Below are 11882 nucleotides of genomic sequence, written 5' to 3'. Positions count from 1 at the left end.
ATTTGTTAAAAAAGTTTGAAATATCCAATAAATGTCGTTCCACTTCATGATTGTGTCCCACTTGTTGTTGATTCTTCACAAAAAAATACAGTTTTATATCTTTATGTTTGAAGCCTGAAATGTGGCAAAAGGTCGCAAAGTTCAAGGGGGCCGAATACTTTCGCAAGGCACTGTAGATAGATAAAACATCTGGGGTTTCTTATCGCCCCCTTCAGGACAGACCTGTAACTACTCCACTATCTTGTGGATTACACTATTGAAACTAAGATGAGATTGGTCACATAGCAACAACATTCTACTGGGTCTACTGTCTACTGGGTCTGTCCCCTTATTCCTTCCTCTCTCTATGTCATCATATTAGTGTATATTATATATTTCTCAGGCTCATGCTACAACCTGATTGAAAGCTGTAGTGACCAACACCTCCATATCTCTGCAGTCAGAAAACACAGTGTAACCAAACATCATCTGTTGCCACATTTATTGTGCATATATGACATACTTCATATTCTATGAATGAAACATTTTCTCGTCCAATAAAGTGAATAGTTAACTAACAATATTCAAAATACAGAGAAATACATTAATCATCATCATTGCAGAGTTGCACATAAAGTGTACTCCATTGTAAGCCTCTGGCAAGTCTTCCGGACCCGGACAGTTCCTGCGTCTGTGACACGAATGGGGCTTTGACAGAATTAGAAAGGTACAGATGCTTAAAGAGAAACAGAAAAAATAGCATCTGATGTCATGTTCATCTCTACACAACTTCCTCTTACAAAAGTAAATGGACACATCAACACTGTGGTCTTTCTGTGGGAGGAAGAGAGAACTATAGTATATATCAGAGAAAGAAACTTAGTGGATAAGACATAGCTGTACAAAAAGTGAAGTCAATATTGCACTTACCATACCTGGTCATGTTAACATGTTCAGTACAATCTTTAATGTCACTAGGAGAGGTGTCAAAGGTTTGAGGTCATGGCATGTTTATCATTTGGTTTATGTTGTAGCTTTTTGGAGGTCAACTGCATGTAGATGTTCTTGAGTTACAGTCTGTCAACTGTTCAAAGTAATAACCCAGGAAAGTAGTGATCACAGTGATAGATTGAATGTAAAAGATAAATTAATAAGTGAACTACAGAAAATGTATGATGCCAGAACATTGTCATTCTTCTCTCTGAAAAGGACATAAATCCCTGCACAACATTTCATGTGTACTCATCAGCCCAGCAACAAGGTTTTCACAGGTTTTTGCATATGATTACAACCATTTCTCTATTTGACTCTCTGATCACAGCGGGAAAAGACAGCTTCACAGAGTGCCTTCCTTCACAAACCCACACTGCTAAAGATGAAGAGAGCAAACCATGACCCCTCAACTATGACAAACAAGTGATCTAATGTGAAGTTCCTCAGCCTTTATAACTTCACTGTGCACTGGAAAAAGTCTAACTTAACCAATTGCTTGATTAGCATTATTATGCAAGTTGAGTGGACTTAAAAATGACAAGAAGTTGAGCCAATGTGTTAGTCTTTAATCAACAAACTCTGCTTGAAGTCAGTTGTGTTTCAACAAGCTTGTTGAGTAAAATACATAATTAATGTTCGCTCAAAACAACTCAAAACGACACCAATCATCATCATTATCATTATTCCAGCATGAACTCTTGCAGATTGATTTTCACAACGGTTTGTTTCAATACCTTTTGTATTGGTGTTGGGGCTGTGCTTTGGCAAAGTGGGTGGGGTTATATCCTGCCTGTTTGGCCCTGTCTGGTGGTATCATCGGATGGGGCCACAGTGTCTCCTGACCCCTCCTGTCTCAGCCTCCAGTATTTATGCTGCAGTAGTTTGTGTCGGGGGGCTAGGGTCAGTCTGTTATGGAGTATTTATCCTGTCTTATCCGGTGTCCAATGTGACTTTAAGTATGCTCTCTCTAATTCTCTCTTTCTCTCTTTGTTTCTTTCTCTCTCTCGGAGGACCTGAGCCCTAGGACCATGCCTCAGGACTACCTGGCATGATGACTCCTTGCTGTCCCCAGTCCACCTGGCCGTGCTGCTGCTCCAGTTTCAACTTCTCTGCCTGTGGCTATGGAACCCTGACCTGTTCACCGGATGTGCTACCTGTCCCAGGCCTGCTGTTTTTAACTCTCTAGAGACAGCAGGAGCGGTAGAGATACACTCAATGATCCGCTATGAAAAGCCATCTGACATTTACTCTTGAGGTGCTGACCTGTTGCAACCTCGACAACTACTGTGATTATTATTATTTGACCATGCTGGTCATTTATGAACATTTTAACATCTTGGCCATGTTCTGTTATAATCTCCACCCGGCACAACTAGAAGAGGACTGGCCACCCCTCATAGGCTGGTTCCTCTCTAGGTTTCATCCTAGGTTTTGGCCTTTCTTGCAAGTTTTTCCTAGCCCCCGTGCTTCTACACCTGCATTGCTTGCTGTTTGGGGTTTTAGGCTGTGTTTCTGTACAGCACTTTGAGATATCAGCTGATGTAATAAGGGCTATATTAATACATTTGGTTTGATTTGATATTTACTATGACTGGTTGATTAATCTTATGCTACACAAACATAGATAACATCGATTTTTCTAAACTAATCCAATCTGTTAGTAGTTGGACTTATTTCACCCATTACTGATATGCTTGTTCCAGTTCATATGATTTAGAAATTCTCAAAATCAATCTTCCCTACCCCAACAGTCATTCTGAATGCAGGTTGCGTGTGACTGAAAGGTTAAATTGTTGAATATCCTAACTCTGGCTGGATTCCAATAGAAATGACACATCCCTTTGCAAGCCGGCATAATTTGACTAAACCAGGAGCTTCAGACCAGTGTGTTAGGGTGTAACTAGGCCCTCAGGGGCTTTATGATATATGTAATGTGTTGTCATAATGAGTTTAATTTTAAAGATAACATATCCACTTAGACATTCACTTGGTGAAGGCTACAGTACTGAAAACCATTCAATACAACAATCATGCCTCTGTCGCTAACAAATACAGTCATGAGAGTTAATTACAATTCACTCTAAATGCAAGGCACGCAAGGCATGCAAATAAGGTATAATAATTTGTTTTTCTCTGAACAGCATTTTTGTTTTTAGAATGAACTGAATTACATCTGGTAATTGGGACAGACATGAATGCCATTTTGGAAATGCTGACAAATCAAATAAGACCATCTACAATCAACACACAACCAAGGCTCTAGAGCATATACTCTCTGATTACAACCTCATTGATGCCTGGCGAGCACATAATAATAACGCAAAAGAGTACACTTTCTATTCACAGGCATAAATCAACCTCACTAATCAATGTCCTACTAGTATCTAAAACAATTGTCTTTAATCTAGAAAATAGAAATTCGACATGAGCTTGTCTGATCACCACGCCTTCTTCTGCCTATTACCCATTTCCGAATCTTCCAATTGTATCTAGGCCTTCAAAGGAAGGTATAAGGCCTTATGATATACTGTATATATGAGAATCATCAAAGGGAGAAGGAAAAAGAAGCAAATAGTGTAGGTTGTGATGAAATCTAACAGTAATATCTAGGCCTATCTACAGAATATACACGTGTAAGTTGCAGAGGATGCAGAGGGTTACATATCTATGGAAGGCCCAACCTATGACCACATCCTGTTCAGCTCACAGTACTTCCTGGTAGGGAGATTGGGGGCCTTCTGGAAGTCCAAATGTAATCTTGTCATACAGAGTCTGCAGCTACATGTGACAGATAATCAAGAAGAAACTGTTTCAGCATCAAGAAAGGTAGTGACTATTCTCAATGTAGACTACATAGTCTTCTATTCAATCACAGACATTTTATAATTATGACCATTTATATCTTACCTTGTTCAGTCTTGGGAAAACAGATCATTGACAGTTTCATAGATGGATATTGGGTTTACATGATTGATTGATCTTGTCTGGAATCAAAATACAGCCCATTACAAGACAGTACATACAGCTTTAACACATTCAGATACATAATAACGGCAATGTATACTTACATCTCTACTTCTTGTGTTGTCCATAATATCAGTATATATTGCGTTATCAGTTTGATCTTCTGTGTTTTATAAGAACAAAATATCAACCAATCAGAAACATTTTATACAGGATATCAACAAACATACCCAGGAATTAATGAGGGGTCTCACTTTTTTTTCTAATTTCTAGCAAATCCCCCCCAAAAATCAAACCAGCTGAAGAATACTTCTAGAACCACCTGAAATGTCACTTTAACTATAGTTGAGGCCCCTAAGCTGTACATACCTGTGTTACTTCGGCCCCTGCAGTAGCACACTGCCACAGCTACAGTGAGGATCAGCACCACAGCGCCTCCTACTGATATTCCGATGTACATGGTATACCACACCAGTCCTGTCACATATTGTACAACACACATGATTAGACGATACAATATGATAAAGACTAAATGTCTCTATATCATATACATCCAATGTAATGACATGCATTACATAATGTATTTGACAACATAAGCGTATAGGCACACTGAACGTGTATAGAAGGGATTATTATGATATCTAGGTACCTGGGGTGGTTGTGCCATTTCTACACTTTACTGTCGCAGAGGCAGTTTTCCAACTGACTAGGTTGGAGGCGTTGCACTTTACACTGATGTCTCCCTCTGCTGGTGAGAGAGAGAAGTGAATCTGCTGGGCGTCCCCGTACATCTCATTGTCTATCTCCCAGGTGTAGGTAATGTTGGGGTAGGAGGACACGTTGCACACCAGCAGCACCGTACAGGAGTGGTTGGCCAAGAGCTTGATGTCTGTCTGGATCGCCACCTTGAATATAGGCTCTGACCAACCAGGAGAGAGATAGAGACTCATAATCAGTCTTCTAAATGAACCCTACCATAGCCATACCACCTGGAGAAAGACGACATGAAAATGTGATGGATATTTAACAAAGCATGGTGAGTAAGGTCAGTATAAAACCACAAAACCTGTGTTATAATTTAAAGATCATCAGCCATGGTTATGGATATAAATAAGAATTATATCAAAATAGGATGCAATAATGGTATTAACAGCCTACCGTGGACCTTCAGAGTGATGGTCTTACTGTCAATCTGACCTTTGTCCCCTTCACCTGTGAGTAGAAAATCCCCTGAGTCTTGCAGTGTCAGTTCTCTGACTGTTAAACTGAAGTTTTTGGTGTTCATCTTTAGTCTCCCCTCAAACTGGGATCCAGGTGAATATACAACTTCTGAGTTGAATTCTGCAATATCCTTTCCCATATACTTCCACTCCAAGGATTTGAAATGTTCTGTCTCTAAGCCTGCCAGCAGCTCCACGGAGTCCCCCACTCTCTTGTTAATGATCAGAGGAACACCTACACCTGCAACACACAAATACACACGTTATTCTGACATCAATCAATGGTTGCACACTGTATTACAATGATCTTATTACTGTGTAATTATTCATGTAGTACAATGTAGCAAGTGTTTTAATTACTTATTGTTACACTGTAATACTTGTTACAGTGTGCCTACATGAATAATTACACAACAGTAGACTGCAATGCAGAGTCTTACCTAATCAATAACATATTGTGATTTATAAGCACGTTTCCAGGTTTCATTTTGTGTTGTACGTGGCAATTTACATATTTTCACATTATATCTTTACATATCTGAGTGTGTGGGTCCTTTTTTACTTCATTAAAATCCACTTCTTCCCCACATTCAGTAGAACAGGATGAGATGACAGGAAAAGAGCAGTAGTGGTGGATCTGATAACCCCTCCTCAGCTCACAAGTACAAATACCAATGTGTTTAATGTGTAATTATTCACCAGAAATGCATCATATACTGCATGGGCAACATTATAATTACATATCAGTCTGAAGTCATGTTTAATAAACCCTTGTAAAAAAAAAACGTCATTCATGAATTAAGAAAAAGACACAGTTACAGTTCATTGAAGTATTTAAGACATAAATGCAGTTATCCCAGTCGGACAATGTATCATATTATGTAATAGAAACAATAATTTGATACAGTCCCATATCACCTTAAAATGTAGTGAATGACAGCCATTAGGCACAGGGTCATAAGATCTGTTGCGTTCTAGAAGCACTGCAACAGCTGCTGACCCAACCACACAATCAGCACTCATTCAAAACTGCAGAATACACACATTATGATATGTTCCTGAATAAAGGTATTATGTAGGTGTTATCAAACAGTAATAAAGCAAACATTTTGAGATATCCAACCAATCACTGACGACTAGGCATTCTACAGTCAACACACACCATGTAAAGACCAGCAATGAATTAGAGAAAGCTGACGGTTTTCCTTACTTCATCATGCAAGCAAGCTCATGCAGTAGATCCTGTTTGGGGATGATTCTACCCTCTTGGTTTCACATTAGAATAAGGAGACCGTTGAAAAGACCCTAAGCAGCCAACTGACTAAAGTCAGTAAGTGGTTATCCATTTAGGCAAGACAGAATGTATCCTGTTTGGTTCCAAACACAAAGTGAACAACTCTTCCAACTTCTCGGTCAAGTTTAATGGCGTAGCGGTGAAGGAAAAATGTTCTGTTTCGTACATTGTGATGTGAATTGGACCAACACGTGACATGCGAACTTGTGGCTCTCAAGGCCATTGGGAGTGTTCACTCCAGGACAAAGTTCCTGGCAAGGGTAGCCAAGTTCCTGGATATAGAGACTATGAGGACCCTGGCAACATGTCTGATACACTGGCTCTAGTGTGACGGCTATGAGAGTCTGTAATAAAATTAAAATAACCAGACAGGTAAGTGGGGGAAAGGTCATGTATCACTTTAAAAACCATCAACAGTTTGATCTGCACCACCAGATCAACTGGAAGCCAGTTCAGTTCCCTGAAATGATTAGGATCAAAGTTTGTCCTTCAGATTTTTTGTTATGTAACACATACAAGCATAGTTCATGGTTCAGTAGCATAACAAAAACTCAGACAAACTTCAAATGGCCCGAAAACAAACTAATAAGAATTATACTCAAGCTCAGCCATAGAGACACACGTTGATCCTAATCATTTCAGGGAACTGAACTGGCTTCCAGTTGATCTGGTGGTGGTGCAGATCAAACTGTTGATGGTTTTTAAAGTGATACATGACCTTTCCCCCAGTTACCCGTCTGGTTATTTTAATTTCATCACAGACTCTCATAGCCATCACACCAGAGCCAGTGTTGCCAATATGAGACCGCTGCTCTATAGGAGCATGGCTGGAAAAAGCTCTTTCCTTAACACTGGTGCGAATGGAGGAATGGAATGGTGTACCAAACCATATAAAATATATCAATAAACTGGGGAGTTTAAAGATAAACCTTAAGAAAGGGTTTATGTGCAAAATACTTCAAAACTGAATAATTGTTTCAATGAACGTGTCATTGAAACAATGAATCAGACCAAGGCGCAGGGTGGTATGCGTACATTCTTCTTTATTTAATAGAATGAACACTGAACAACTAACAATATAACAAAATGAACCGTGAAGCTATATGGATAGCGCAGACAGGCAAGTAAACATAGAACAAGAACCCACAAACACAAAAGGGAAATGGCTACCTAAATATGATCCCCAATCAGAGACAACGATAAACAGCTGCCTCTGATTGGGAATCATATCAGGCCACCATAGACATACAAATACCTGGACCTACAAAACCCCTAGACATACAAAAACCCTAGACAAAACTAGCATACCCACCCTCGTCACACCCAGACCTAACCAAAATATAAAGAAAACAGATATATCTAAGGTCAGAGGGTGACAGAACGTTCCTTGGTTATCTATTTTATTCCTTTTACGGTTTCCTCCCTATTGATGAGATGTATTTGAGATGTTATCTTGTTTATATTTTTGTTTTCATGTATTTTCAAGAGGACCGCAATGGGGATATGTTTTTAAACTTGTGTCATCCTCATTGATGGTTGTATTGCAGTTGTATTTTGTTTAAAATGTTAAAATAAATAATAGTGACAAAACTTACCGTATTGGAAGATGGAGCCTAGAAGAAGTAGTATTCCGCGTTTGGAGAAGAAGGGACCAGCAGACATCTCTGTAAGGCGTTGACTGTTTTCTCTGGCTGTATGTTCTTATCACTGGCACTGACAGCTAGCAGTTGACTAACCAAAACACACAGAGAAGATAGAGAGAAGAAAGATAAGAGACTTACTTTTGAGGGCTGCTGTTCTATTTAATTTTTACTGTATGTTAGTTGAAAAGGAAGCCACATTCTATAGTTGCTCTCTGAAAATACCCCTTCACTCAGCTTGAGCGTTAGACGATGAGGTGTGGTTGGGGTCTGGTGGTGGTTTTGGAGCCTGTGTTTTCAGGCTGCTGCTGGTTGAGTGGTTAATGGTCATGGTGTTCACAGATACCGGAAACTTTCTTACTTTATGAGCAAACCACACAATCTTTCAGAGAAATAGGGAGATAGAGGGCTCGGGATTAAAGAGAGATAGAAAGAACGATATAGAGACAGAGAGAGCGAGAAAGAAAGACAGAAGGGGGAGAGCGCAGAAATGTCCTAACAGTGCCCGTGCAGTTTCATCTTGGCTTCATATGCCTGCAGAAGTGTTTGCATGACTTATTCCACATTCTCATAGGTCAGTGTGGGTGAGGGACATGAAACACTTTTTGAGAGGAAGTGATACAGTACCAGTACTAACCAGCTCCTCAGAACTCCAGCAGAGTATATCACATCATTAAACTGAGAAGAACTGTTATTTTCAGGCACACTCTTCCCCCTAGAGTCATTCTGAAAATCTCAATGGGTCTTCAGCTGATGGGGGTGCAGCTTTTGAACTATGCTCATGGGGAATTTATGTTATATTCAAGATTTGGTACATATGATTAGGTCCAAAAATGGATTTAGCAATAGTATAATCTCTCTACTAGGCTTAAAGGAGGTTTGACCAAATTTGGTTCTATGGAAATGTTGATGACAATATCCATTTACTGTAAGAAACCACTCATGCCATCTGGTGGGTAAAAGACAGTTTATTAAAAAAGCACAATGCAAAGATAATGTAAATGTACAGGCCATTAGAAGAAAATGTGAATAATACTTACAATATTTTGGAAATTCACATACGTTATTCTATCATCTGAATAACAGACATAATAAATCAAATATAACACATTTACAACAAAACAATATAATTCAATACACAACAAGTAGACAATTTCTGTAGCTGCAGATAAGACCCGACATTATTACACCATATAATTAGATAAAGCTGTTACAGTAATACACTAAACCTTAAATAAATATATTTGTTGGTAAGTAAAACAATTTTTAAAATCCTTAATGTATAAGATTTGATTGAGTTTTAGTGTGTATGCATGGCTGGGTGTGTGTTTGCGTGCATTGAACATGTATAATCCATGTTAAAGGGTTCCATCTGCTCCTCCTTTGATGGTGTCCCTGCCTCCCTCCCTCCATCCCTCCCTCCCTGCCGCCCTCCCTCCATCCATCCCTACCTCCCTACATCCCTCCCTCCATCCCTCCCTGCCTCCATCCATCCCTCCCTGCCTCCCTCCCTCCATCCCTCCCTCCATCCCTCCCTGCCTCCCTCCATCCATCCATCCCTCCCTGCCTCCCTCCCTCCCTCCATCCCTCCCTCCATCCCTCCCTGCCTCCCTCCATCCATCCCTCCCTGCCTCCCTCCCTCCATCCATCCCTCCCTGCCTCCCTCCCTCCATCCCTCCCTGCCTCCCTCCCTCCCTCCATCCCTCCCTCCCTCCCTCCCTCCCTCCATCTATCCCTCCCTCCATCCATCCCTGCCTCCCTCCATCCATCCCTCCCTCCCTGCCTCCCTCCCTCCAGCCATCCCTCCCTCCCTGCCTCCCTCCATCCATCCCTCCCTCCCTGCCTCCCTCCCTCCATCCATCCCTCCCTCCCTCCATCCCTCCCTCCCTCCATCCATCCATCCCTCCCTCCCTGCATCCATCCCTCCCTGCCTCCCTCCATCCATCCATCCATCCATCCATCCCTCCCTCCCTCCCTCCCTCCCTCCCTCCCTGCCTCTCTCAAGGACATGCAACATGTCACCACACAAAGTTGTTTAGGACATGCAGTCAAACAAACTCTTTAGAATCAAACAAAGATACATACTTTAAGTAGATACATTATACTTTGATATCAGATATCAGAGCATTAGTTCCATATTAAATATCAATAGCATATGGCTATTAGTCTTACCCAGGGCTATTCCAGGCTTCAATTGAGAATAGACTGAATCCGTCTCAGGTAGGTTTGCGGTTTCTTTAAGGGGTGAAGATAATACAGTAATATAACAGTTATATACAGAATAATATACACCTAGTCAATATGGGGTCAAAGAGGTGTGAGGTTATGATAGGGGGAATATGGAAGGAGGGATGTCCAGTCTTACCTTTCTTCTTCTTGGCTTTGTCCTTCTGTTTAAGGTCAAGCTCAGCATAGGTCAGATCAACAGGCCCAGTTGCTGCTATTTTTTGGTTGTGTAAGAAATTTCCAGTCAACAACTTTAAGGAATTAGTTCATTGCATATTATGCTTTTTCATCAAAACTCGAATTTCACAAGTTTAGATTTGACTGCCAACCTGTTAAATGGGTCTTACCTGTGGCATTCCCTGTCTTGACCTCAGAGTAGACTGGATTTTCTTTTGGATCAGCTGTTTTTTTTTTATTAAGAGAGGAGGAGCAACTCCATTGTAAGTTGCCGGAGAGGAAGGAAAACGCTCAGGTATTTCACCATGAGGCCAATGGTCCAATGGACTTTAAAAACAGTTTAATGGCTGTGATAGGAGAAAACTGAGGATGGAGCAACATGGTAGTTACTCCACAACACTGACCTAAATTACAGAGTGAAAAGGAATTACAGAATAAAAATATTCCAAATATGCACATTGTTTGCAATAAGGCTAAAGTAAAACTACAAAAAAATAATGGCTTCATGTACTGACACTAAGCTTTATGTTTGGGGCAAATCCAACTCAACACATCACTGAGTAACACTCTTTATATTTATCTTCAAGCACGGTGGTGGCTGCATCAGTTTTATGGGTATGCTTGTCATCGACAAGGACAAGGGAGTTTTAGATTAAAAAGAAACAAAATAGAGCGAAGCACAGGCAAAATCCTAGAGGAAAACCTGGTTCAGTCTGCTTTCCAACAGACACTGGGAGACAAATTCACCTTTCAGCAGGACAATAACCTCAAACACAAGGCCAAATATACACTGGAGTTGCTTACCAAGACAACATTGAATGTTCCTGAGTGGCCTAGTTAGTTTTTACAGAAATCAGCTTGAAAATCTATAGAAAGACTTAAAACTGTCCGTCTAGAAATATTCAACTAACAACTTGACAGAGCTTGAAGAATTTAAAATAAAATGTACAAATATTGTACAGTCCTGGTGTTCAAAGCCCTTAGAGACTTTCCCAGAAAGACTCACAGCTGTAATCACTTGTCACAAGCGTAGAGAGGAGTAGGAGTAGGAGGCAGTGGCAGATTTAGAACTAGTGAATTTATTAAAGCACTATATGAACACGGGACAAAACCCAAAGTGCAAAAATAATAAAGTACTCAGGGAAAATGTAGGCGAGATTCCTCTCAGGGAAAAAAAGCAGCATTTACAATGACCGACTGTAACGGTTTTCTTGATGAGAAGGAGAGTCGGACCAAAATGCAGCATGTAGATTGCGATCCATGTTTTAATGAACAAACGTAAAACACGAATCAATGCAAACACTACAAAATAAAGAACGTGATGAACGTAACAAAAACCTAAAACAGCCTATCTGGTGAAAAACACATAGACAGGAACAATCACCCACA

General features: G+C 40.4%; 1 pseudogene across 1 annotated transcript; it reads right to left on the bottom strand.

Moving 5' to 3' along the window:
• Window positions 1-3529: 3529 nt before the first annotated feature.
• Window positions 3530-8388, bottom strand: LOC149973076 (signaling lymphocytic activation molecule-like; annotated as a pseudogene). Its single transcript, XR_016490290.1, has 7 exons — window positions 8046-8388; window positions 5095-5397; window positions 4586-4855; window positions 4306-4413; window positions 4041-4099; window positions 3880-3956; window positions 3530-3750 (listed from the first exon to the last, which is right to left on the bottom strand). The product of XR_016490290.1 is annotated as a signaling lymphocytic activation molecule-like (transcript).
• Between the last annotated feature and the right edge of the window lie 3494 nt (window positions 8389-11882).

The sequence above is a fragment of the Oncorhynchus mykiss genome, chromosome 21, assembly GCF_057628025.1.
Source record: "Oncorhynchus mykiss isolate SJ-2025 chromosome 21, ASM5762802v1, whole genome shotgun sequence".
Lineage (NCBI taxonomy): Eukaryota > Metazoa > Chordata > Actinopteri > Salmoniformes > Salmonidae > Oncorhynchus > Oncorhynchus mykiss.
The sequence above is the reverse complement of the archived record's forward strand: the minus strand, read 5'-3'. Positions and strand labels throughout refer to the sequence as shown.